Source organism: Chelon labrosus (genome assembly GCF_963514085.1).
Source record: "Chelon labrosus genome assembly, chromosome: 9".
NCBI lineage: Eukaryota > Metazoa > Chordata > Actinopteri > Mugiliformes > Mugilidae > Chelon > Chelon labrosus.
Window position 1 is genome coordinate 9,040,449 of NC_140359.1, and position 25,197 is coordinate 9,065,645.

Here is a 25,197-nt window from a genome sequence, read left to right on the forward strand (position 1 = left end):
CTTTTTCCCATAACGTGCATTCCTCATATTTCTGCATACACACTGTGCCTTTTGTAACTGTCATGCAAGCACAATACCATTGCTTGTGGTTGCGGTCAGTTCATCTGCCAGCTCCTCCTTGCAATATTTAAAACCTGGCAGCAAAAAAAGAAAAAATGTAATGTCCACATTTGTGCATTGCACACACTGAGAAAGTAGCAGTTACTAATGTTACCGGCCAAGCCATAAGGAATTTATGACTGTTTCACAATAAGAAGCCTTACCCTAGTCTATTAGACTTAAGCTATGTACCAGGAAAAGGAAGAGATGTTTTCATGGCTAAAACAACGACCATCCCTACTAACATGAAACATTCATTTTAAAGACCAAACTCTGTATTCTGTTTACAGGTTATCGCCATGGCTAACCACCTTGGTTCAAGCACTTCCTGGGGGGAAACCCCGACTTACACAATCAAAAAGGACAGCTCACCAAAGTCACTAAGCATACAATTTACCACATGCTCTGCAGATAGTTTTCAGATATGTTACCACATTTAGGTCAGCTGTTCAAAGACAGACATCTCAAAACCTGATCAAATAAAGCTAACTACTTACCCAGTGGGATAGGAGAAAGCTACCATGCTAGCCATCATTACCGTCGCCACCGAGTTGACAAACAAATCTGAGGGTTGCTGATGATATCTGGGGCATCATGTGTGAATGCACAGCGGGTGTAAATATTCACAGGGTCTTGGGCACTCTTTTGCGATTGCATTTTCTGTGCATGATTATGATGTAGAATATAGCAATGATGTAGAAAATATGTTTTATGGCTGGCTATCCCTACTGCTTTCCTGAATAAATTTGATTCTGATTGACACGGGCCAGATTTGATTCAATTCAATATCGATACATTTTCTAAATATTTCAGCTCAGAGAGAAGCCTGTTTAGTTATGAAAGAGATTTTTACTGAAGCAAGATTTCAAATCTTTCAAATGGAGATTGATCTGAATCCGAAATGAATTCTTTTAGCCCTATTTATATCCCACCAGGGATAAGGAGGCAAAATATATTTTTCTCATTTGATTATACAAACACAGCAAGAGGTTCCAAGTAACTGCACTGTGTGATTGCTAACGAATGGCTTAATCTCAGGATATGTCCCAATGCCACAAGTCTCTCAGCCATACAAATGTTGACAGAATCTTCTCCAAGAATTCCTCTACAAAATAAATCAACTTAAACAAAAGGAATACAGATCAAGCACCCAACAATGGCATTTAATATTATGTAAACATCCCCTAAATCACATCTACGACTCAGTGCCTTCTGTTTCACAACAACTGACTCAATAAACAGGATGATTTTGGGCATTTTGGAGTATGGTGCTTTTATGGAACCATTTAGGTTTATGCAATTCTATATACACTAACTTGCCGAAGCATTAACTACATTAGTGAAAATTAATAATTCAAATATACAACAGCCCTGCACTAAATCTTAGGAGGGATAACTGAAAGAGCTGATGATTCAACTGTGTTTTCATTTTAAAGGCTGTGAACTGTATTGTGTTTCAATGACACAAGTTACTTTTATTGACTTTTATGTTAGAATGCATTCAATTTTACTAGTGCACCTAATGTTTTGGCAAGTGACTGCACGGACTAATACAAAACACTGTTCCTAAAAGCCTGTGTCACAGTTTAAATCATAACCAGACGCAGTGATGATAGAGCAGGAAATGATCTGAAACTGCAACAGTCAAAAAGTACTGCCTGTGGAAGTGGTTTGTAGTGACTGAGCAGCTGAGTGAAACAAACAACAACAATACAAGAACCAGAGATGGGTGAGAGGAGTTGCGATTATCGATGGTATAAAATCATTAGCCTATAGCAGTGACTGATAAAGTAATCTCACGAAAAGTGAACTGCCGCAATAGCAACGTATTAGTCTGAGGCAACACAACACAACGCTACTCTCTACCGTCCCCATTTTCGCTTGTATCTTTTGTGAGTTGACATCATTCTGGTTATAGACGATTACAATCTGAAAATCCACATCCTATCACTCATCTGACAGTTACCCAAAACGTTAGCGGCTAACGTTAGCTGTCGATACGGCGCATTAAGTCAACTTCATGTAAAAGCACTGTTTACAAACCGGGCGCTTTTGTGCATACCCAAGTTAGCAGGCTAAACCACTTAGCCGGATATGTTGGCACACAGCAGAAAGTTAACAGTCACTATTAACCATGGATAATGGCGGAATTATGTGTGAAATGACGTATTGAAACAGACAACACCAATGTCAGATCAATGCAGGTCAATTCAAATGGCGTTAATTAATCGGCAGCTCTGACAGCTAGCGTAGGTAGCTAGCTCCGTTAGCTCTTAGCTAGGTTAGCCTAGCCATGTAGCACGTGTTCCTGATTTATAAAATAATTAACTAGGAGACGATAGCCAGTCGACAAGAGGCACCGTGGCAAGGCGAGTAATCAGATAGTCGATCAGTTCTCTAACACTTCATTAACTAAAGGTTTGACGAACCGTGTAACTGCAGCGTAACGTACAGTCTCAAATAGGTCAACGCTGCTATGTGTGCGATTCTCCTCCAAAGAATAGCCGGACCCCGACATCCAACAACAGAACAGCCCGACACCCCCCCTCCCAAACCCACGGACAGCCAGCAATGGAAGCTGACTAACCTTAGCGGCGGGGCAAGAGAAACCATTCGGCGGTTTTACCGTTGAGTAGCAAATGCCACAGTCCTCGTGAGTCTGTCTGGTTTTGCCTAAAGATCTTCTCACTTCGATTGGGTGTCCCTCCTCTGAATTAGTCCACATGAAAGAGTAGTTTTCGTTTTCATTTGTTCCGCTAGCGGTTTTTCGGCAATGTCGTTTCTCCTCCTACACAACACAGTGGTCTGGTACTACTCCCTGAGCCGCTGCTGCTGAGACCATAGCGGGGCTGAACCGCCTCTCTCTCTCTCCATAGGTCCGCAGGCTCTCTCGCCCCTCCTCTTTTACTCAAGGGCTGCACATTTCCCATGCTCACAACAAATCCAGTGTTAAGATAGACGTGGTGTCAAAGTCTGTGATTTTTATAAGGAAGCAAAGCACAAATCTGGGTCTTAGGCTCTGCTCTACTTTTTACAGTACATATTTATGTTCACATAAACATGTGACTGTTTCAAGATTCAATCTAAGCTTCAAGTCGTGTTTATTGCCGCTTCCAAAATATGATTAAAGACGTACAAAGGTGTAAAATATTGTTTCTCCTTGTCCCACCCTGCAACATATATGCAGATATGACACAGACAACTACTACTTATACTACCTTTACTACTATAACCACATCTATTACATATACACATGACAAATAAAGCCATGACAGATAAGATGGAAACATATTTAATTTCCAATAACAGCTGTACCTACATATGAAATTTGCATTCTGTGTGTCGTAATGTATTGTTGTAGAAGTAGTTAGAGTAGTGAAAGTAGTGCAACAGTAGTTGCAGTAGTATTAGTAGTTATTATCCTGCCAGCATATACAGCATGTAGCATGGTGGGACCAGGAGAAATAGCATTTCACACCCCTGTATGTTTTCATTAACAAACTGTGAAAGTGACAGTATGTATGACTTGACTCTTGAGTCTTGATTTGATTTGATATTATGACACAGAATACACAAAAGAACAGATAAACAGAAGATCTATATGTGGGAGCTTTAACTGTATAGTGAATATACATTGTTACTGATATACAGTATACAACTATAATGAGTGAACACTGTTATTATACAGGACTTGTATAAGCATAAATATTATGCTGCGTGAGGGTTGTACGACGCTGTCAAAGGTTCTGCAGATACCTATAGTGAAAAATATATATATAGAAAGTAGTACAGAATGTTGTGCAAAGATCCTATAGCGCAAATGTCAATTTTAGTCAAATAAGCTTGTACAATGTTTTGGGTTTTTGTGTATTAATATGTAAATGAGCATGTGTGACAGTGTTGGGGAGGAATCAGCATTTAACCCAGTCATCAGATAGATAGATAGATAGATAGATAGATAGATAGATAGATAGATAGATAGATAGATAGATGCTGCTATACTGTTTGTTTCACACCCCTCACAACTTCCCCGCTCCAGTCTGAACCCCAGAAAGGGTCAGCTCACCGACACTCTGGGAAGTCTACATCTGTGCTGCTTGATTCCCATGGAGAAGTACAAGCTGTGAATACAGTGACTTAACGTTGAAGGATGGTATTTGGGAGATCACAACATCCCATGCTGTGTACATGGTTGATGACTCCGCTGAAGCCAGTGGCCTTGCAAATGGTCTGAAACCATTCACTCTCTCTCCCCCTGCTTCACACAGCTATGCAGGCTTTTAGAAAAAATCACCGCAATCACAATCCATGTTTTGACTGGCTATGGTAATTCATTTCTGTTCAATTTATACTGTATAATTTTGTTTATGTATTATGTGATTCCACTTGGTCGAGACACTGGCAACTTGACTTTGGCGTAAAACTATCTGGCACAATTCAGACAGGCTATATCTTGACCTACATTTCAGCGGCAGCTTTCCTTATGATGTCAGATGGGATTGTTTATCCTCCCCAAGTTTTTCTTTCTGCTCCGTGGTTTGGAAGACCCCCTCTAACCATGAGTGGAACCACCATCTCTTCATCCAGCCCTTGCAGAGCAGAAAGATAACTGTTTATTTCAGACCCAGGCGTACGTCTTCATAATCTGTCCCCTATCTCTGCAATGCCCAATTTGTCAGCTTGGCGATAGTGCACAAATGTTCCTCACTTGGCAGTTTTGATGTCAGCAGCTGTGTTTCATCTGCACCCAGATTAAACAAAGCTTCAGACAAAGGCCAAAGATCCAAAACTCCCCCATCTCGTAAATTCTTAACGTCTGGACAAAAAAACTCTTTATGGTTGTAAAAAAAAAAAAAACAACAACATTTGCAACCTCTTTGGGGGGAAACACCAGAGATACCCTTTATACGAGTTACTAAAATAACTGGAGGGGATTATTTCAAAAGACACGCATGAAAGGAGCCACCGAAAGTGAGTGCTTCAAATAAACAGACTTTGGAGATCTCAAAGGCCATCAGATGATAGATGCACTGCAGACAGTTATTACAGTTCTGAACTAAAAAGACAAACAAGAGAAAATCCTTTCGAACAGACGGGAGGCTGGAGGGAAAATCCTCATCAAAACAGCACTCTTAAAAGACGAGCTGCCATCCGGAGTCTGCTAGATTAATGGAGCTCCCCTTTATGAATGAACAGCTTTGATTACAATTTCAAATACTCTCGAGCTGGTGCCGTCCTTTAAAAATGTGGCTGATTAGAAACACATTATTACTTTTCTGTTGTCTTCAAGAGTATGACTTAAATCATGTTCTGCTGACTAATTTGAATCAAGCATATTTAAACCAGAAACTATGTACCAATAAACATGAAATAGGACGTAGTGAAATTGGGTGTTTTATTAATAACATGATACTTATTTGAAGGTGATGGATGCTGTGCGGATGTGTTTCTATTAATAACACTAGTATAATTACATTCCTCTTTTTGCTGTGATGTACATTTTTAGTTGAGACATAACTCTTTCTGCCACTGCTGGTATTTATTATTGTCACGACCTGGCTCCAGTCAACCAGCCTGGGAAAATGATCTTTCTCTGTTCAAGGCAGAGGCAGACAGAAAGCGAGAGAAATCTGCTCAATCATAATGCTTTTTTCCCAGTATCGTTCATAAATCAGTCTAGGATTACAACGCAAAGTCGGGGCTGAAATTTATTCACCTAACTGCCTCGTCCTCGCCAAAATGAGGAGGTAGGACAAAGACAGTACTGAGAGCAGAAATGGCAGCACCTCACTGAAGAGCCTAACGACTGCCTGCATTGTTGGAATTCCGGCTTAACTTCCTGAGTCTGTCCACACCTGGCCCACGGCCAACGCACGCTTTTCTTCCGTTTTTTTTTTTCCTTTCCTTCCTTTTATCAAGATCATATGCAGACTAAATGTGACTGTTGAGACACAATATGAGTCTTTCCAGCCTCACGCGCATGTAATACAAGGTTGGAAAATGTGATTTGTCTTTGTTACATCACATAGCCTTGTGGTTTAACAGCTTTTTTTAATTACTGAAATGGGTTTGAATCAGGAAAGAATACAAATGATTTGAAATTTTACCTTAATTTTTTGTCTCGCACTCTTCTGTATGTTCTTCGATATCAAATTTAGATGCTTAATGCCTGTATAGAGGCGTGTATGTCTCTATTTTCGTGCAGTAAATTGTGGTTGAGTTTCCTCTGAGTCACAGGCAGCCATGGGCGTGACAGACATATTCTCACTTGTCTAATGTCCAACTGAACCCCTGTAATGAAACTGGCAGTGGCACAGCATCGCTGGAGCTTAGCTCAGTCAACCATCTGTTAGGTTGCATGAATTCATGCGGAGTACACAAAAGTGGACCTTGTATGGACATGTTCCAGCATGACCGTCATGACATCAATGTTCACCGTGAAATGAAAAAAAAAAAATCCTTTCCTTTCTTTCTAATGGAAAACTCATGTGAGGAGAGCATGATTCAGTGCCTTTCATGTCTATTCCAGGTTCCAGTGCTTTAAATAAATTGGATTCAGACTCATGAGACAGCATATATTATGCATGTACATCAACATTTCCATATGGATTCAGTTTTGGTACTGCTAAAGCTTTTCAAAAGGGCAGACGAGAGTTTTTCTGTCTGATTAGATCCAGCGCTAACAGCAATAACGCTGATGCCTTTTACAGATTAAACTGGGTCACAGTGTTGTGGACTTTCCTCAGTGTGTGATACTGGGTTGTGTGATAAAGCCTTGGTAGTTGAGGAGTAATAGTCACGATAGACCTCAAGGGAATCAAAGTGGTATTCTGCTGGAATGGATATAGAAGCGAGGTGATAGCTTGTTCAATTCAAGCAGAATAAACCGAACACCAGCTCAGACAGAAAGGAAAAGACACTGGATCGTGGTTGACGATACAAGTTCGACTAATCTTTTCTAGCAAGGACAAATAAGGAAAACCTTTCTCTTTCCTCAAGGACAAACCCTTGTTTTTGGGCTGCGGTTTCCTCGCTGAGTGGCTGAGCAGTAAGCCCAGAGGTGAATTGTTGCTGATCAGCCAACTCAAATACGGCTCTGAAGGAAGTGCTGAGCTGGGTGGACTTGCATCTAATGTTAAAAGCCCAGCCAGGGCTGAGCCCTTCAACACTTAAGTGCACATCACTATCTGTCCAGCTCTTTGTCCATTGAAAGATAACCGGCTCTAGGACCACAATCGCATAAAATAGACTTAGACAGGGACTAGTTCCAGGAATAATGTGTGGGGGGGATAATACTAGTATTCCAGGAAAAAAAAGGGGAGGAAAGAAGGATTGGGGTGTATGTAGGTTGCCATAGCACCATATAAAAGAGGAGGAAGAAGAATAGCAGCATTTTCAGTGGGAGGACGGAAAGGGGAGGGGTTCAGAAGAGTGCAGAACCCCCATAAATAAAGCTAATGAAATGGCAGTTGAGTCTGGAGAGAGGTAGAATGGCTGGCTGGGTCTTACCCACTGTCTGATTTATCCTCAGTGTCCCTGTGAACATAGCGGGGGGATCCATTACCTCACCTCATCAATAACATCCCATGGACAGGGAAAAAGGTCTGCTTTCCACACCGACACCCACCCCAGGGACCTGCTCAGAAGGCTCACTTTAGTGGGGGGATGGTACGCCGGTGTAATGTAGTCACACATAGAGAGCAAAAATGTCTCGGCTGGGGGATGGGTTACTTTAGGCAAGCCGTGCAGGGGGTAACTCAACATACAGCACAAAACACACTCAGCACATTGCTGCAGCTGTTTATGACGCGCATATAGTGTACAGTACATTTAACAGGGCATGGACATTTGCATTAGTTATTTCCCTACATGGACACGGCACCTTTGTTCTCATTCTGTGGGTGGATGGCGAAAAGATAAACACCGATGACGCATGGAGTGATGATCTAAGAGAATGACAACAGAATGACAATTCATAAGCAATGCGTTGCACAGGTGTAGGCACGCTTGAGGTGCTGTAAACAGTACAGGGATTTTAAAGGATTCCTACACACAGACTGTAAGTATGAAGGCGCAGGAAGTACTGTAGCAGAGAGTAGTAGAATTAAAACAAGGCATGTGATACAGATAATAAGACCTTGGAAGAATTTTACACCAGAAATGAGGTGAAATGTCAGCTCCAGCTTATGGCCTAGAGGGAGCTGATAACAGAGCAGAGATAAAAACAGTGCAATAGTAGATACTGTGACTGAAGTAATCTCTCACACATCCCTCTCTCTATCTCTCTATCTATCTATCTCTCTCTCTCTCTCTCCGTGCGTGTGTTTGAGGATGATCTTTCATCTGCTTTTTGCAGTGAGATCACAAGATAGTGGCAGTGTCTGTGCTGGCAGAGGAAGACACCCCGAGGGAATGGCTTTTTAGCAGCAAAGGCTGAAAGGAGGAAGCTCGACACTCGAACAAGCTGCAGAAAGACACAGAATAAAATCCTTGTCAATCACTCTCCATCTACGAGTCCCCATTTTTTTCCGCTCAGCTGCTCCGGTGTCAGCTAAGCAAATGTTAGACTTTGATCACACAAAGGAGGATTTCACTCCTTGTATCGAGTCAAGAATTCAGATTTGCCCTCGGAGACATTCTCCAATAACATGACCTGTCTCTCTGAGGTGTTTGGACTGGGAAAGCACAGCAATCCCAGCTTCACAGAGAACGACACGAAGCCGAGTGAATGTCTCTCCCCTCAAAGCTAAACCTTGACACTGTGCCGCGACATATACATCGCACACCTCTGATGTACAGTGAGCCTTAGAGAGGGCATTCAGAGTTTAGTTCGCTACCGACTTCTCAGCTGTGCCTTTTAACTGACAAACAACCTGGTTACACCCAACTGTCAGAAAACCAAAAGGAGTCACCGAAAAAGCAGATGCAGCTCTCCTGCGAACTGCGGCGACCAAGACTCAGATCCTGACAGGCCAACGGAAGACTGAGCTATTTTTAAGCTGTTCCACACAGCTTACACAGATTTAACAGCTCCACTCCTAGCTGTAGGTGCAGCGTTGTGGCTCCCTGTGGATTGGCTTCCATTTAGCCTTCCAGCCATAAAGCACGTGATTAAACACTCAAATCTCACTGAGCTGCCGTACATAATGGAAACCAAAAAATAATTAAACAAATCCAGTCAAAATTGTTTTCAGTCAAAAAACAGTAAACGTCTACCCTACTGTGGAAGCAGATGGAAGGCCAGAGCCTGAAAAGTCATCCTTTAAGACCGTGAATGTTAAGATATTTCACCCTGGATCAATGTGGTAGACGAGCAGCAGCACAAACACAACAGCTGCAGTTATGATAGGGGACATATTGCATATCGGCATGTTTCACACTTCAAATTACGCACTCGCACATGGTTGTAGCAGACAAAGGCCTCATATACAATGCAATAGGATAGTGCACACTTTGGGAAGAATGGATTATGCGTATCACTGTAAATGTGCATGGAACAAATTGTAGGAAATGCAAGATTTAGTATTCGTTTACAAAAAAACATGAGGAAAAGGCCCCAAAGAGGGAGTTGCTGTAGGCTATACGTCCTTGAGGAAGAGGGATAAAATCCTGTTCAGCAGCTTCTGTCTAGCTGTGCTGACACCAAGGTCAAAATGTTCGCAGCCCTGCTCGGAAAGGAGGTAAAATAGTCCATCAAACGAGCAATGAACCAAGCGCCTGCATCCTCGAAAGCGTTGATGCAGGAATACAGAGTCCTCTGAGAGTAGATGTCGCTCAGTAAGCATCTACAAAGCTCCGTGAGCAGTCACAGTGTGCATCCCCTTTTTTCACCCGACCTCGACTTCTCTCCCCTTGCCACTGATGGAGGAAATGTTCACATCTTGTACTTTAGCGAAAGTAATAATACTGCATTATTAAAGCATTCTGTCACAACTAAGCATGGAAAGTGTTACTCAGAGGAAAAGTGTAATCAGAAGAATGAATGATTAAATGTCAAACTACTCACTGCACCCCTGTGACACACATACATGTCATTAGATCATTATCACTAAGGTCTAGATTAAGCTAATCTTTTACTATTCTGTATCCCAACTGCAACAAATGATTCAACTTATTTTAACTGAAGAATCATTTGCTGGTTATTCTCTCCATTTGTCAACGGACTGTTTGGTTTGTGATAAAAATAGAGGCAGTTACGGAGCTGAGCGGTCATCGTAAGAGAGTTACAGAAGGAGAATTTAGCCTTCCACTGCTAAAGCTGGTGAGTCACATCCGATCTGAGAGCTTCGTGTCAGATGTGGGAGAGTGGGAGGTGTGAGTGGGCTGCAGAAATATGATATAGAAGCGCAGATCCTGCCTGCGAGCGCTCTCCCTTGAACACCCAGAAATTAATCCATCCACCCTGGAAGGTCCTCAAGGCTTTTCACACTGAGGATGTAATGTGTAAGGCTCGTACGGGCTCTTTGTGTGTTTACGCCCGTGAGAGACAGACAGGAGACGGTGAAGGACGCGAACAATACACTGTACATGCTGAAAAGCTCATACGGTGCACAGTGTATCTTTGGTTTGAAATAACACAGTGATAATGACAGCCTGGACGTGTGCCTATGTGCTGCAGTGTAACATGACAACAGCAGTCATGCTTGCTGCCTTGGAGAGGATTTGCACCCAGCGACCTCTGCAACGATTTGAATCTTCTGAAACTATTAACATCACCATTCCAAGTGGCATCTTCACCTCAGTCTCATTGTTATTATTTTGCACAAAAAACTCTTTTACACCTCACCATCCATTATTTACTGTTTGTTTCTGACCAGAGGACCAGTCCCTATTTTGATGCAGGTCTTGATTGGTGCTCATCCTGGTGGCAATAATGTGCTCATTCTACTGTGTTTCCTTCCAGAGGTCAGGGGTGCTGGGTGATTAACACACAGGATGTGACCTTTAATCCACTAGCAGCTCCTTTCAGCATTAATCTCCCCCAGCCAGCATTCAGCTCTGATAATGGCATGTTAATTAATGACGCTCTTTTGAGGAGGCGTCAGCCGGCACTGGAAGCTCCAAGAGCTGGTTAACACCTCGCACATGATCTCAAGTCTTCAAGTCACCTCCTGAATATCAAATGCAAGACATACTCTCACGTGACCGACAAGCGTTTCTTCATATTTCTTCCCAGAACCTGTTTTTCAGAGGCAATCGGAGGGCTCATGATTAAATGTTCCATCGCGTCTCAAAGGCTGTAAAATACGCTTCGAGTCAGTGATGAGGAACGGCAAGATTTATGTGTTATCTTATCCATATCATCCCTTGAATGCATGTTCTTGCAGGCAAAATGTCAGCCCGTCCCCTCCCCTGTCTCCTCATATCGCTCTGATGAAGCCGCTCACGCGTTCACAAACGCACACCTGCCCGATCCACCCAGAGGGCTGTCATCGCCCCAGCTAATACATATTTAATCAAGTATTTACATTCTCTTGCTCATTATTCCCTGTTGACGTTAGAGAGGAAAAAACTGGCGAGATCCAGGCTGATCTGCAGGTTTGTGTACATTGGATGAGTCAGAGAGATTTAGAAGAGAGGCAAAGGCCAGGCTTGTCACTGTCTGGGAACTGTGACAGGATTTATGGATCCCCATGCCTTGGAAGGGGAGGCTGCAGAGTGGTGTCTGTGGGTGTGTGTTTGTAATGGGAGTGTGGGGGGTGGGAGCAGACACCTTATCGCCACCCATTCTCTGCCGTACTCATTTTGTACATTTCAGTCACATTAATGCACTCTTTATCAACACATTCATTTACAAAAGGTTCAACAGATATTCACAAACCGGATTTGGTGGTTCAAAGCACTGAACTGAGTCAATGCATTGCTTTATAAACACACACTCGATGACCATGATTCATCACTAATATCCGTAGTACAGGTTGTTTGGATTAAATCAAACTCATGCCTTTGCTATGCCTTTGCATAGCTGAACCAAGACATACCAGTAGCGCAGTGATACTGACCTTAGACACAGTGTTTTTTTAGCCTAACCCAAACATGAGCGTGACAGCATTTACTCACTATGACTCCTGAATACTGATGTTTACAGTGTTTTCCACTTTGGCTAGGTATGCCAATTGCTTATCAAAACGTCTGAAATTTGTGGAAATGGAATTAGTTGGCGTGGCATTCCTTTGGAAAATCAAGGGATCACCAGAGTCGTAAAGATTCATCCATCTATAGCTCCTTTCTCACCAGTTCATGGCAGTGCTGCATTTATTTATTAGTGGAACGAGAAAGCCAGCCGTCTGACCAAACACCAGAGGGATTCCTACAAGGACTAGAAAATAATCAATTTTAATGAGGAAAAGTAAATAATGTGCTGAAAGAAATTCAAGAGACAGTTGAAGCGCAGCTAAGTAAAGAAGCTGAAACTGCGAACAAAGATGATGAGCAAAGTGAAGACTTGAAGATTCAGAAGAAATTCAATCATAGGAAGAGACGGACTAAACGTGCAAAGACTGACAGCTCGGCAATGCACAGCTAAGCAATCAATTGTGCTTAAACCTCCATTTTAACCGGTTACAGTGTAAACATTTCACAATTTTAAGTCGTTACAGGACAGGATTCGTACCAATCCTATTTTAGGATCAACCACTGCAGCTAAAATAGCTTTTTCTCCCCCCTCATTCGGAGTCTCCTTATTTCACCTCCCCCACAGCAGTGGCTCCACCTTCTCCGGTCTTTCCTCTCAGTGGTTTTTGGAGGAGCTGGTCTATTGGCCTGCCTCTGGCTGTGGAGCTGCTGGTCTGGCTTCCAGCTGTTGTCTGGATCTGTGGCTGGGACCAGCAGTGGAGCAGACGCAGTCTGAAGGAGGCTGCCTGAACACAAACGTATCCCCCGTATCAAACAGTGTAATATTGGCGGAAATATACAGTTTTTGGTGTTGTATTTCACACATTGTCGATCCGGGCATTGTCGATTTGGGCTTTACTTTGTATCCTTTGTGTGTGTGCACTGAAGGAACTGAGAGCGATCTCTTAGATCTCCTCCTTCAGACTCAATACTTTGCCAGAAGAACAAAAACTTTCAGAAATATACTGTAAGTGTACATGGCTTTGTCCAGAAGAGATTGTAGGTTGATTGTTCAAACAAACAAGCCCAAGCTGTTTTATAAGACCTGAGTAAACATTGGCAAAAAGTTAGCCATGCAAACAACATGGTCCTAACATTAGCCTGAAAAAATAGAACAAAACGAAGACGAATTAAGTCCAGGTTTTATTGAGATGATATACAATGTTGTTGTAAGATGCCTCACAGAATTAAAGCTTGGTTTATACTCCCTAAAAGGATCTACAGAGAGCCTACGCTGTAGTGGGCTATCCAGGGTAAAGCATTTATACGTGCGTAACGGTGTGTCGACATCATTCTGTAATTACGCTTGACGAAACGCCAGTCAGCAGTGTCTCTCTGTGTGAGCAGATCATGATGGAGTTAATAAAAGTTAAACAACAGCTGGTGTAAGTGAAACCACTGCAACAAAGAAAAGAGAAAAGATATTTGAGCGGAAGGTAGAGGGAAGGAGAAAGTTTCTGGTCTTGAGAGCACAGAGAGACGTCGGCGACGAAGGGTATTTCGGACCAATCACAGCTGTTGTGGTCTGCGTTACCGCGATGTATGACACTTCTGGGAATGTATACGTCAGCATAGGACAGCCGTGACGTGCAACCATGAATCTAACTCGAGAGACATTACTGGCTGGCAAGTTCCAATTGGCTGCGCAAATGCAAATAGGGAAAAAAAAAGCCCTAGAGAGAAAAAATGGTAGATCTTCCCATTGGTTTGTCACCTTCATTGAGTTCTCTGAACTGGTTTGCTCCAACTTCAGTCCACTATAGAAACTTTATGCTATACCCATTATTGTGAGCTTTACCCAGACATATTAACAAATTCTCTACATTAGAAGAAACTCACATGTTGATCCAATCTAATTTTTCTTTCATCTATTTTTGGTTTTGCAGAGGCTAACACTCAAAGGATCACGCTTTAATCAACCCCATGCGTGTCCTTTCCAAAATGAGAATAAGGAGAATACTGAACTAAGTGGATGCGTTTAAACCCACAACGAGAGCACATGGTTACACAAAAGAGTCTCTATGAGGCACGGCAGACAAGGCCGGTCATCTGAGGTACATCTCTGAGGATTCTACTAGATTGTAAAACATTGAATATACTACAGTTTTATTAATGTTTCTTATCTAAAACACACAATTTATACATTTTCCAGATTTACCACTAAATGACCGTGGGGAAGAAAGTTCCTCCAGCTGTCATGATGTTAATGTGCGCAACACCGTATCCATCACATTCAGGACTCAGAGTAGAAGACATGTAACATCTCATAGCAATGCAGAGAGAAACAACTGTTACATTTCAAGGCAGCTGGATTCTTGCAAGCTAACAAACCATCTGACGCTTCAGGCCACAGTGAAGCTGGAAAACCTGGTCTCAGGTTTGCTTTGCGTCAGCCGGCCTGAGAACGCTTTCTTTCTTTTTTTTTTCCGCACACATTTTTCATTGGCATATATACCACTCACATACATTAAGTGTATTATTATCATTATTATATACAAAAATGAATGAGCCCTCTTTTTTTCCTCCCCTTCCTTCTCTTCCTTCTTCACTTTCAGCTCCCTCTAAACATTTCAGACACATAATCTAAATACAAGAAGAGTGGCCCCTCACCCAGATACCGGACCCCACATGACATGGCAATACTTGTGTACGCATATGTGTCTGTGTGTGATTTATGTGTCTTGTCCAGACTCAGTGGGAGCTGGGAGTAAACCCCCCCTCCACCTCCCATCCCATCCTCCCTCACTTGCCGAACAAAGCTCTCTGGAAATGTGTGTCGGAGGTTTTGGGGGAGGTTCCCCTGAGAGGCAAATAGAATTAAGGAGCCAACTTCAGTCACTGAAACTATGCTCCAGCTCCTCAGCTGACAGCAGGAGCACACACCCAAGCCAGTGAGTATCCCCCCTCCCTGTTTTTCTTTTTCATACCTGCACATTTTTACACAACACTATTGTATAAACAGAGTTGAATTAATCTGGGTCATAATTTGGAGCGGCTTTCTAGACTAAACATCCTGTGAATGTATCATCTGCAATAAGATACACTGTAAATATTATGCCTTTAAAGTCACATGCTAACATAAGCAGGGAATAAGGCAGACACATATATAAACACACACGCAGTAACAACATCAGTACTTCCTCTGGCATTAATTGCGCGCATTTATTCTGGTCAGTGCAGGCAGGAATTCACCGGGACGTCTCACGTTGCATATCAACACGTCCATTTGTGCAGCGAGAGGCTTAAGTAGGTTAGAGGCAGGCATGCACACTCCACTTTCGTCTCCAAGCCCTCCGGGCAGTAAACGATTCTGTCAGAGAGGCTGCTGCTCGTTATCGACGTGCTCGCAGGCTGGAGGTTGTGGGCACCGCAGCAGATCCCGCACATGGCCGCGCAGCCTCTGCCTCACAGCAGCCATAGGCAATCGAGTACACCATGGATCGGCCGTTATATTATGCACAGTAACGCAGTCCAGTGCAAAAGGCCCAATAAGGTGAAGTGATGTGTGCTGATGATTCAAATATAGAACATGGGCATTTACTATAGCCGCTAGCCTTTCTGTTAGGCTGAAATTAGTCATACATCTGCAGGCTAATATGTTCAGAAACACAATGCTAACACATTACTGTTTTATCAGAATTTTAACATATTTTCAACAATATTTCACCAGTAACACTCTACTGAACATAATAATGAACAGAATTTCATTATGTGGTGTGTTTCAACTGATACAAAGGGAAAGAATTAGATTAAAGCAATTTTTACCTTTCTGGAATTTCTACACATTTCTTTTGTCAAAAATGCTCCTAATAAGTGTATGGCAAATGTAAAGGAAATCCACCAGGTGTTGAAACTCATCAATATTCAATTCTCATATGTTTCTGATAAAAGTCTGACCAATAGTCTGTCTGTCATCCCACCGCATGCGTCAGGGAAGGAGGGGAGGGTCAAAGGTCAGGCAGTCGAAGCAGGTGGGACTTTGGAGGGAGTTGTTCACGTTCAAATTTTTACTAAGTGCTGTGCAACACGCCAGAAAGGTAAGAATTTCTTTAAGTGAGACACATTTCATTGTAAACAAATTCAACTCCACTGCGCACCGATGACCTATATGACTACATCGGTGCTACTCTTCTGTCCCACCCGAATGATCAGATTGGCCAAGCAGATGTTTTCCGGCGCATAATCGGCTCCCAGCAGAGGTGTTCCAGACCGGCTTCGTGGGTGGGGAAGTCGGTGTGACTTCAAGGCTAGGCTATATCTCTTGGGAACCGCGAATGTGCTTCGACCTGCAGGTAGTTATGGAGAAAAAGTGTAGTCATCCCCAGAGTTGTGAGAATTCCACGGAAGAGTATTACATTGGCTTGAGAAAAAAAAGAAATGATGCCTGGTTTTTCTAAGGAAAAAAAATAATAATAATAATTCTGTTTTTACGAGATAAAGTTTGTTAATTCTGTAAGTACACAGGTGACGATTATTTTCTTTTGTGATTAGGTGGACAGTACTGCCTCGTCCTTATGCCATGCAGATGAGAGTTCAGGACAGACGTATGGCGTTTTGTTATTTTGCCCTGAAAAAACAGGCTTTATTTATTGATTTCTTTCAAGTGAATGCAATATGCTTCCATAGGATTCATCCTTGGTGGCACAGAAATATTTATAGAAAAAACTGTGGCAAAAACCATCCAAGAGATGTTTTGATATTTCCCTTCGGACTAAATTAAAGCAAACACTGCAGGAGAGCCCCGTGCATTAGCATGGTTGGAGAAAAAAAAAGAAAACTGCTAAAGCCCGACCCCACGTAGCTTGAAACATTTTTCTTGCATGTGCGTGCCTTTCAGCTATTATGAAATAGGGATGTTACCAGATAGTTTGTCTGCGTGTCTGAATCCTCAGTCTGGCATCTGTCCAGGAGGGTGAAGCACAGAATTAGCACAGTAACAATGCTCAGATTAATGACCCCCGTTCCTCCGCATTGCTCCAACGTAATGCCGTGTTTCACAAATGTTTGTGGCAGGAATGTGCATATTTAGATTACGAGGCCCCTCACACACCTCGCACTGCGGTATTTGCACAGTGGAGTGAACACTTGACTCGTATGATTCATGCGTTATACCTGCTATGTCGGGCTGGACCCTCCCAGGCTTACATGTTACAGTGAATTCCATTATCTCCCCCCAAAACAGCCTCCTCGTCCAACACATATGTTTCCTATCATGGTCAGGACATTCCAGGCGTTCCACCAAAAAAAAAAAAAAGATCTATCATGTACTGAGCCCCGTCCAGAGAGAACAAAGATAAACCACGCTGAGGAAACCTAATGGAAAATGTTTGTTTGTGCAGGATGTAGCATGAAAAAGGTAATGGCAATAAGTGCAGTAGTTTGCAGATCTGTACTGAAACCCGCCGTCACACTGCCCAGATTTAAAATGATAGTAGATAGTAAAATGTTGAACATCTGACACAAAATTAGAATTTAATTTCCTCAGTTGAATATATATGAATGAATTCCAAGATACTAGTAGAGAGGTGTAAAGTCCCACCAGGTTTATCACTGTAGTTTGTGGCATGGTTGTATTAACGGATGGTTTCAGATGGTTTCGCCAGCAACAACTTTTAGGTATCAGTTACAGATACATTCATAATCACAGAGGGCGAGGAAGACTTAAGTGATTCTTTGATTTCTCATCTAGCGCCACAAGTCAGGTTTCCATCCATCCATTATCTATTACTGCTTATCCTTAGAGGTTGCTGGTTGGATGGAGTCTGTCCCAGGTGACATTGGACGAGTCGCCCTGACTATCACAATCCTAACGCAGAAAGACAAGCAACCGTTCACATGTACGGCCGATTTAGAATCCCCTTTTAACCCAACATGCAGGAGACCCAGGAGAAAACCCACACGAGCACAGAGAGAGCAGGCAAACTACGGGTTCAGACCTACGACCTTCTTGCTGTGAGACGACAGCGCCAACCACTGCACCACCGCGCTGCCCCAGTTTCTCTTATCTGTCAAAAATATCTCTGCATACAATTCATGGATTGGCACAAGGTTTTGTACAGACATCCGTCCGTTCTCAGCAGATATATCCTAAGGATGTTGATGACGATCCCCCGTCTTTTCATTTAGTGCTAGTTGGGACTTGTCAACATGTTAACATGCAAATATGCTGCCGATATTGATACGCATCATACTTGCTAATTGTCAGCATTTTAACATGCCGGTGTCAGGATTTTGCCTGGAGCACCAGTGCAGCCACACTATAAAGACCCAAGCAAACAAATTGTGTGGCATCTTCTCCGCCACATTGTTGTTGCTGGGGCAGTGCCAGAAGCGTGGGAACGTGTTTGTGTAGGAGAAGATTATTTTTACAGCTTCTGGGATCCCTCTTTTGCGCGTCCATTGCCTTCAAGATTAGAAACACAAACAAAAGCAAAATGGCACAAAGTCCTATTAGCTGCTGAGGGTTTTGTTGCTGGCAACCTTCTCCTTACTCGTGACTTGATTAACGCTTTGCTTGCTCACTTGTAAATACGTACAACAGTTAAATGATTATATAAGACTATACTTATATAAGACTGAGGGAGAGAGAGAGTTAGGAAATAAAGGGCCTTGGTAAAACTGGAAGCAGATGCAGTTCATGTGAGCCTCTCTAGGGCATCTCATATTTTCAGTACATAACTTTGTTGGCGATGTTTGATCCCACCAATCTGAGCCTTGACAAGGGTGTGACCAAGTAAACAACCGCAAACAAAAAGACTTCTGTACCCGCACCAACATCTACATTCTGCTCATGGAGGTGATCCCATGACAAAGCTTGAGGACATGCACAGTATGTACACAGTGACTCAGCTTTAAACTGCATAAACATACACTGTATATTGCCTTCAGCCAGATGGGCTCAAAATGACGTGAATGCACCTTTTTCATTCCCCGTGGACATCAAATCAGTAGCAGAAGGCTTTTTACACAATGCACTTCACGAGAGGAAGACAGAAGGAGGAGGAAGAGGAGGAGGAAGAGGAGGAGGAAGAGGAGGAGAGTCTGCAGAGCCATCCGTGGGGGCGGATCAGGACAAGATCAATGGGAGTGACACGGAGTGCAGGAGGCAGCAGGAGATTCAAAGTAGGCCAATAAATAACATCCTAGTGAGACAGTGAGTGCCTCCCCCTCAGTCCCCCCCCCCCCTCTACCACTAACCCCATTGGCCCCACCGACGGGGCCCCCTTGATTACTGGCCTCAGAGAAAGGAGGGGGATGGAGGCCCCGGCTGCACAATACACCTCTCACACGGGGCCCTCACTCACCTCTTGCCTCCATTTGTTGGGACATTCATCTTTCAACATGTGTGTGAGTTTGTTTAGGGGGTGGGGGCTCAGCGGATGAGAGGGGTGGCAGGGACTGGTGGGGACAGGGAACAGGGATGGAGAGTCGGAGGGGTGTGTGGGGGGTTATATGCGTGTGTGCGGTAGAGTGGGGGCCTCTTATGTTTTTTTACTTGTGACATACACCCATCCCCCCGAAACACAATTCTGTAGTCTATCTTGCTCCCCATCCCGGACCACCGGGCTCTGCACCGTGTATCCACTCAGCAAGCGGGCAGGTTTAAACATTAGGCACTTTGAGTTTTGCTCCACAGAAGCCAGGAAGCAGAGAAAGAGCTCTCTTTCCTTCCATTTGGCTGTGAGGAAGCAGCAAGAGTAGAATGACACTAAAGACAGTTTTACTTCTGGCAGCGAACCCTATACAAGGATCATGGATTTTACTACAAATATAAATAGCACAAATAGCTGTATGAATTCATGATGGAATAGTTCACATCGGATAAACACTGATCAGGCATAACATTATAACCACCTTCCTAATATTGTGTAGGTCTCCCTTGTGCCTCCAAAACAGTTGTGGCTCATCAGAGAATGGACATGGGCCTTCTGAGGGTGTCCTGTGGTGTCTGGCAACAGGATGTTGTTAGTGGGGGCCTTTGGGTTGAGGGGAGCGGACTCTGTGGATCAGGCTTGTTCCAGTGCATCCTACAGATACTTGATTAGTTTGGGATCTAGTGAATTTGGAGGCCAGGTGTGTCTTCCTGTGTCAGGCTGCATCCTGCTGGGGATGGCTGCTGCCATCAAGGAGTGCCATTGCTATGGGGTGGGGGTGTCTGGTCTGGTCTAGGTGGGTGCTACATGTCTAAGTAACATCCACATGAATGCCAGGTGCTAAAGTTTCCCAGCAGAACATTGTGTTGTCATAAGATGGTCAGTGTTATTTACTTCTCCCGTCAACGGTTTTAATGTTGTGGCTGATCGGTGTATATCAGATTTTGAAATGCATAGCACAATCTACAGAGGTTGCCACTCAAACTTAAAAACATTTATCTCTAAATTCAGTGCTTGGTTCCATACCGTGCCAACTGCACAGATGTCGCATGTAAGCTTGCTGTGACATCTGTCTGTGAGAGTGTTTGATTTAGCTGTAACTCATCACAAGCACAGCACTTTTTTCTGTTGTTGGCCTCCAGATTCTCTCTCTTTTTTCCCCCCTCACTAATCTCTGTCTGTCTATTAAGCAGATTTATAAAGTCCCAGGGTACACACACATATTATCTCTGCATCAAATTAGCATCTGATCACATCTTTTCACTGACTTTGTGTGAACATGACCCACTAATAAAATTCACTCGGCTCTGCGTGTGAACACATAGGACAGTTCAACCAGGCAGCCCTTAGCATGTAACTATTGCAAAATCTACGCCTACATCTATTAAGCATATCATTTATTTAATGAGCTTTAGAGGTTAGCACAAAGACTGAAAACAGGACGTCTGTATATAAAGATCACCCTTTGTGAAGCCACCCACAGGTTCCCTGATAGAGTGGCAGTTCTGATCAATGCCGCCTTGAGTGTGCCCGACTCCGCCAATCGCCCGGCAGCTGAGTCAGGCGGGTGACACCTTGGGTGACAACTTGCAAAATGAACCTCTTGTACGGCTGTCATGAATGGGGAAATTAGCTATGGACACACAGACATGTTTGTTTCTGCTGCATTTTAACATGGAGGTCTACGGGGAGTGACTCACTACTGGAGGTTGCTGCTTGTTTGACAAAGCTAGCCTGACTCCGTCCAAAGGGAGCAAAATCCACCTACCAGCACTTCTAAAAGTGGATTCAGACAAAGAGCGGGCAAATTTTCACCTCTCGTCGCTCGCATTTTCACACCCCCAACACACAGTGTACTGTACCAGCTGCACAGGTGTCGGCTGTAAGATGTTGTCTCTAAGCTTTCACGCAAAGATCGTATCAGGGGAGCGTCTAAATCACCGAAAACTGCACTTCTTTCTGTTGTTTGCCTCCAGTCTCTCTCTCCTCCCTCCCACTAATCTCTGTCTGTTTATAAAGCAGAGTCATAAAGTCCCAGGATACATACGAATTTTGTCTCTGCATCAAATTAGCATCTGATCACGTCTTTTCATTGACTTTGTGTGAAATTAATCCTCAAATAAAATTCACTTTCCGCTCACTGGAGAGCTCACTTTAAGCCAGGCAGCTGCTTGTACACAACTATGTTAAATTTCCCGTCAGATGTGCTCTGCAGGAGAGAGCTTCAAGCTAAATGGACAGATATAAACGCAGAAAGCAAATAAGCGTATATTTCACAGTATGGAACTGTTCCTTTAACACATCAGAAAAAAAATCTTAGCGCTTTTTTATCTTTCAGCATCTTTCAAAGGGCATTTAACAGACAGGGACGGTCTGATGAAAGGGTTTTTGAAGCTTGAAAATATGCAAATCCTTTCTCTCCTTTTTTAATCATCCTTGTTTTAATCAATCTCTCTACAAATTTCATTTCTTTTTTTTTTTTTTAAAGTGCAGTTCTAAATAGTTGGCGTATCCCTTTAAAGGGGAACTATCGCTTTTTTACAACCTGGACCTTGTTTCTGGCATAAAATGCCGTCGTTTACTCACCCATGTAACTTTGGTGTCATTTGGAGTCATTCAGACGATCTTTAGATCAGCGTATATCCATATAGTGGGAATGACTGGGGCACCGAAATGCAGACTCTAAATAACGCATTATCTGCCATGAAACTCGTTCATTTCACCAATATTTTGTTATGATATGCTGATGCTATTCCCCTTTGAGTCCGGAGTTACCTGTTATCTACCTATGTGCAGCGGTTTGTTGTTCTTTGACCAGCTGTTCCTCTCTCTCCCTCTGCATCCTTCTTTCAACAAGCTCCTCATCCGTATACTCTGGCTCAAAACGGTAAGGACGTCCATCATAAACAAAGTCGTCGTCCACAACCTCAGAATCGGAAAAATATTCAGCCATGTTGCAAAAAACTAGCACTAGCAAATTACAGGTAAGAACGCTCAGAGATGACATCATCCAGGTCAGAGGTTAGTAGGTCAATCTACAGACCCCAGAAGATGATAACAGGTAACTCTGGACTCAACAGGGAATAGCGCTAGCGTATCATAACAAAATATTGGAGTTTCATGGCAGATAATGCGTTATTTAGAGGCTGCATTTCGGTGCCCCAGTCACTCCCACTATATGGATATACGCGGATCTAAATATCGTCCGAACGACTCCATATGACACCAAAGTTATATGGGCGAGTAAACGATGGTATTTTATGCCAGAAATAAGGTCCAGGTTGTAAAAAACAGTAGTTCCCCTTTGACTTGTAGGTTGTCTAAAAAAGCAGGGAATATGACAGATTTTTTTCTCTGCATTAGTGGCTGTTTGTTGAATTCAGCACATCTCTCATAAAAGTCTCAAACTACAGCACGGCACACAGAAGACGTGACAGCCTAGGCTGTAACATGTCGGAGATTATGCCTTCAATCCGGGATAGTGGATACAGCGGGTGATTGAATTTGGCACGCACCCGTAGAGGAGAAACTACATCTGAGGAGCGTGATTCAGGCTGGGAGGCTTAGCTTCCCTTGTGTCAGTAAAGTGCTCCGAAATATTTCACAAAGCACACAGGAAGGGCCGATGACAGACGGGTGTCGGAGGAGAGAGGGGAGGGCCCGTGCGCCGAGGTCTGTGCTGGGAGGGGCAGCGGGGGCCACACCTCGCCTGAGATTATCAGCCACGAGAAGACAGAGGTCCCCTTTGTGGTTCGCAGCCACTCGCTTACACAACTGTCATACCGCGGGACATTTGCGTGGAAGAGAGGAGCAGCCGAGCGTAGAGAGCTGACAGAAGCAGGCAGGGGTGAAGAAACAGAGGCAGGGCGGGGGAGAGAGAGAAGTGAAGAAAACAGGTGGGAGGTGGGAGCGAGGAGTGGCAGACTCATACTGTAAGATCGCAGTGCTATGTTATCAAAGTGCCCGGTGACACTTCCTATCTCTGTGCGGAGGGAAGTGGAGCGTGTCAGCTCCGGTGCTCTCTCACCCCATCTTGCATGCAGAGCAATTACCACTGGCACACAGCTCCCCACCACAACCACCATCATCCCCCTGCAATTCAGTGAAATCAGCCGGCAGACCTGTGACTCATCATTTAGAGTAATAGGCCTGTCCTGAAGTGCCTCGGGAGTCTCGCAGCTTGTCGGAGGCTTGAGGAGCACAGGGTGATGACTAAACAGAACAAAGTTGTCTCATTGCGGGGGGGGGGGGGGACGTCACATAAAATCATCTCACCTCTTGTCCTTATTAGTGTGGATCAGACAGGAGGCCACGGCAGCTTTTGGATAAAGCTGTCGTGGAGGTTTTTACACGGAGGCTGTCAAGTGTTTCAATGTGAGTGGGTAACCTAGGGGTAAACACCTTGCTAAAGGGCACATAAGTAGCACAGAATAAAATGTGCTTCATGTTTCCTGATGTGATTCATCTATTCGAAGAGAAGCTGAACTGAGAAATCTCAAAGGCTGCATTGCAAGTGTGTGCAACACGAACCATTGTTCCAGCCCCATGATTTGCACTAAGGGGGGGGGGGGGGGGGGCTGTTGGTTGCCACGGCAACCTTTCAATATAGATGGCCTGTTTCTTTTCCAGTAGCGGTGATCATCGGCATCATTGGAGGAGCATCATTAGGAGGGAGCCCCCGGGGCTGTGTGATCAGCGGAGGGAGAGCGAGGATTTGGCCTTCGCCGTCTGCAGGCCCTGAGCTCTCCTTCGTACCTGGATGCGCCCCTCCCCATCCCCACATACGCCCCCTGTCCTCTGCATCGGTCGCCTTCAGCCCTGCTCGTCTCTTAGGCAACGACAAAGCCCTCGGCGTGATGATCTAGTCACCGTGGTTGTGTCAACACACGTAATGATTGTATCATCCCCGCATTCAGAGGCTGTCACTCAAATGCCTCCCCTGCTCTCTGACATGCTTAGGGGCTCCGTGCAAACGGGGGAAAACACACAACACCGAAACAGCCGCCTTCATCTTCCGCTCTCTCATTTGACTCTCTTCAGAAGCTCTAAAGACTCTGCTGAGGTAAACACTCACAGGCCAGTGTCTGAGCTGGAAGATAAAACGGCCCCCTCCTCGCGCAAGGCCTTTTTCATGGGAAATAAAAAATATCAAAACACAAGCGTGCACTCCAAAGTGCTGCTGCGGGGCAGTCTCCACACACAGAACTCGCGGCTTTGCATGTGTCACTCTCAGTTCATGGATCACAGAGCTTGTGTTGTTCCTGTGGTTTAAAATCGGAGTAGAAAGGCTGCGTGTGTGAAAGGTTCAGTCAGCTCCACAAGTCTCTGCAGTGAACTGCCGTTTAGTGAAAGCTGGAGAACAGAGAGCTCTCTCCATCGAAGGTAGCTACACCTTCAGAGAGGAGGTGTGAAGCTTGTGATGAGATGTATGAACTGGTGTGATTCATGTGCTCTCCTTAGCCATGCCAGCTGCTCCTTCTTCCAGCTTTAATAACTGTGAAGGATCATTACAGCGCTTTGCGTTGCTGACTTTGTCACTCTGTTAAAATATTTTCCTAACTTCCATCTAAAAAGGTGTTTTCTGTGTATAAATAAGAAAGCACAAGCTGAG

The 25,197-nt window shown here is 43.9% G+C and overlaps 1 protein-coding gene across 8 annotated transcripts in view; it reads right to left on the minus strand.

Moving 5' to 3' along the window:
- ncor2 (nuclear receptor corepressor 2) overlaps nucleotides 1-3,539 on the minus strand; it is an 88,725-nt gene extending 85,186 nt beyond the window's left edge. For 5 of the 8 annotated variants that reach the window (XM_084550873.1, XM_084550871.1, XM_084550870.1 and 2 more), the window contains exon 1: nucleotides 2,726-3,539. The gene's annotated coding sequence lies outside the window, so the exon portion shown is untranslated. Of the gene's footprint in view, nucleotides 1-2,528; nucleotides 2,581-2,686 lie in introns of those variants that run through there. The other 3 variants (XM_084550868.1, XM_084550867.1, XM_084550869.1) reach the window with 3 other exon arrangements.
- Between the last annotated feature and the right edge of the window lie 21,658 nt (nucleotides 3,540-25,197).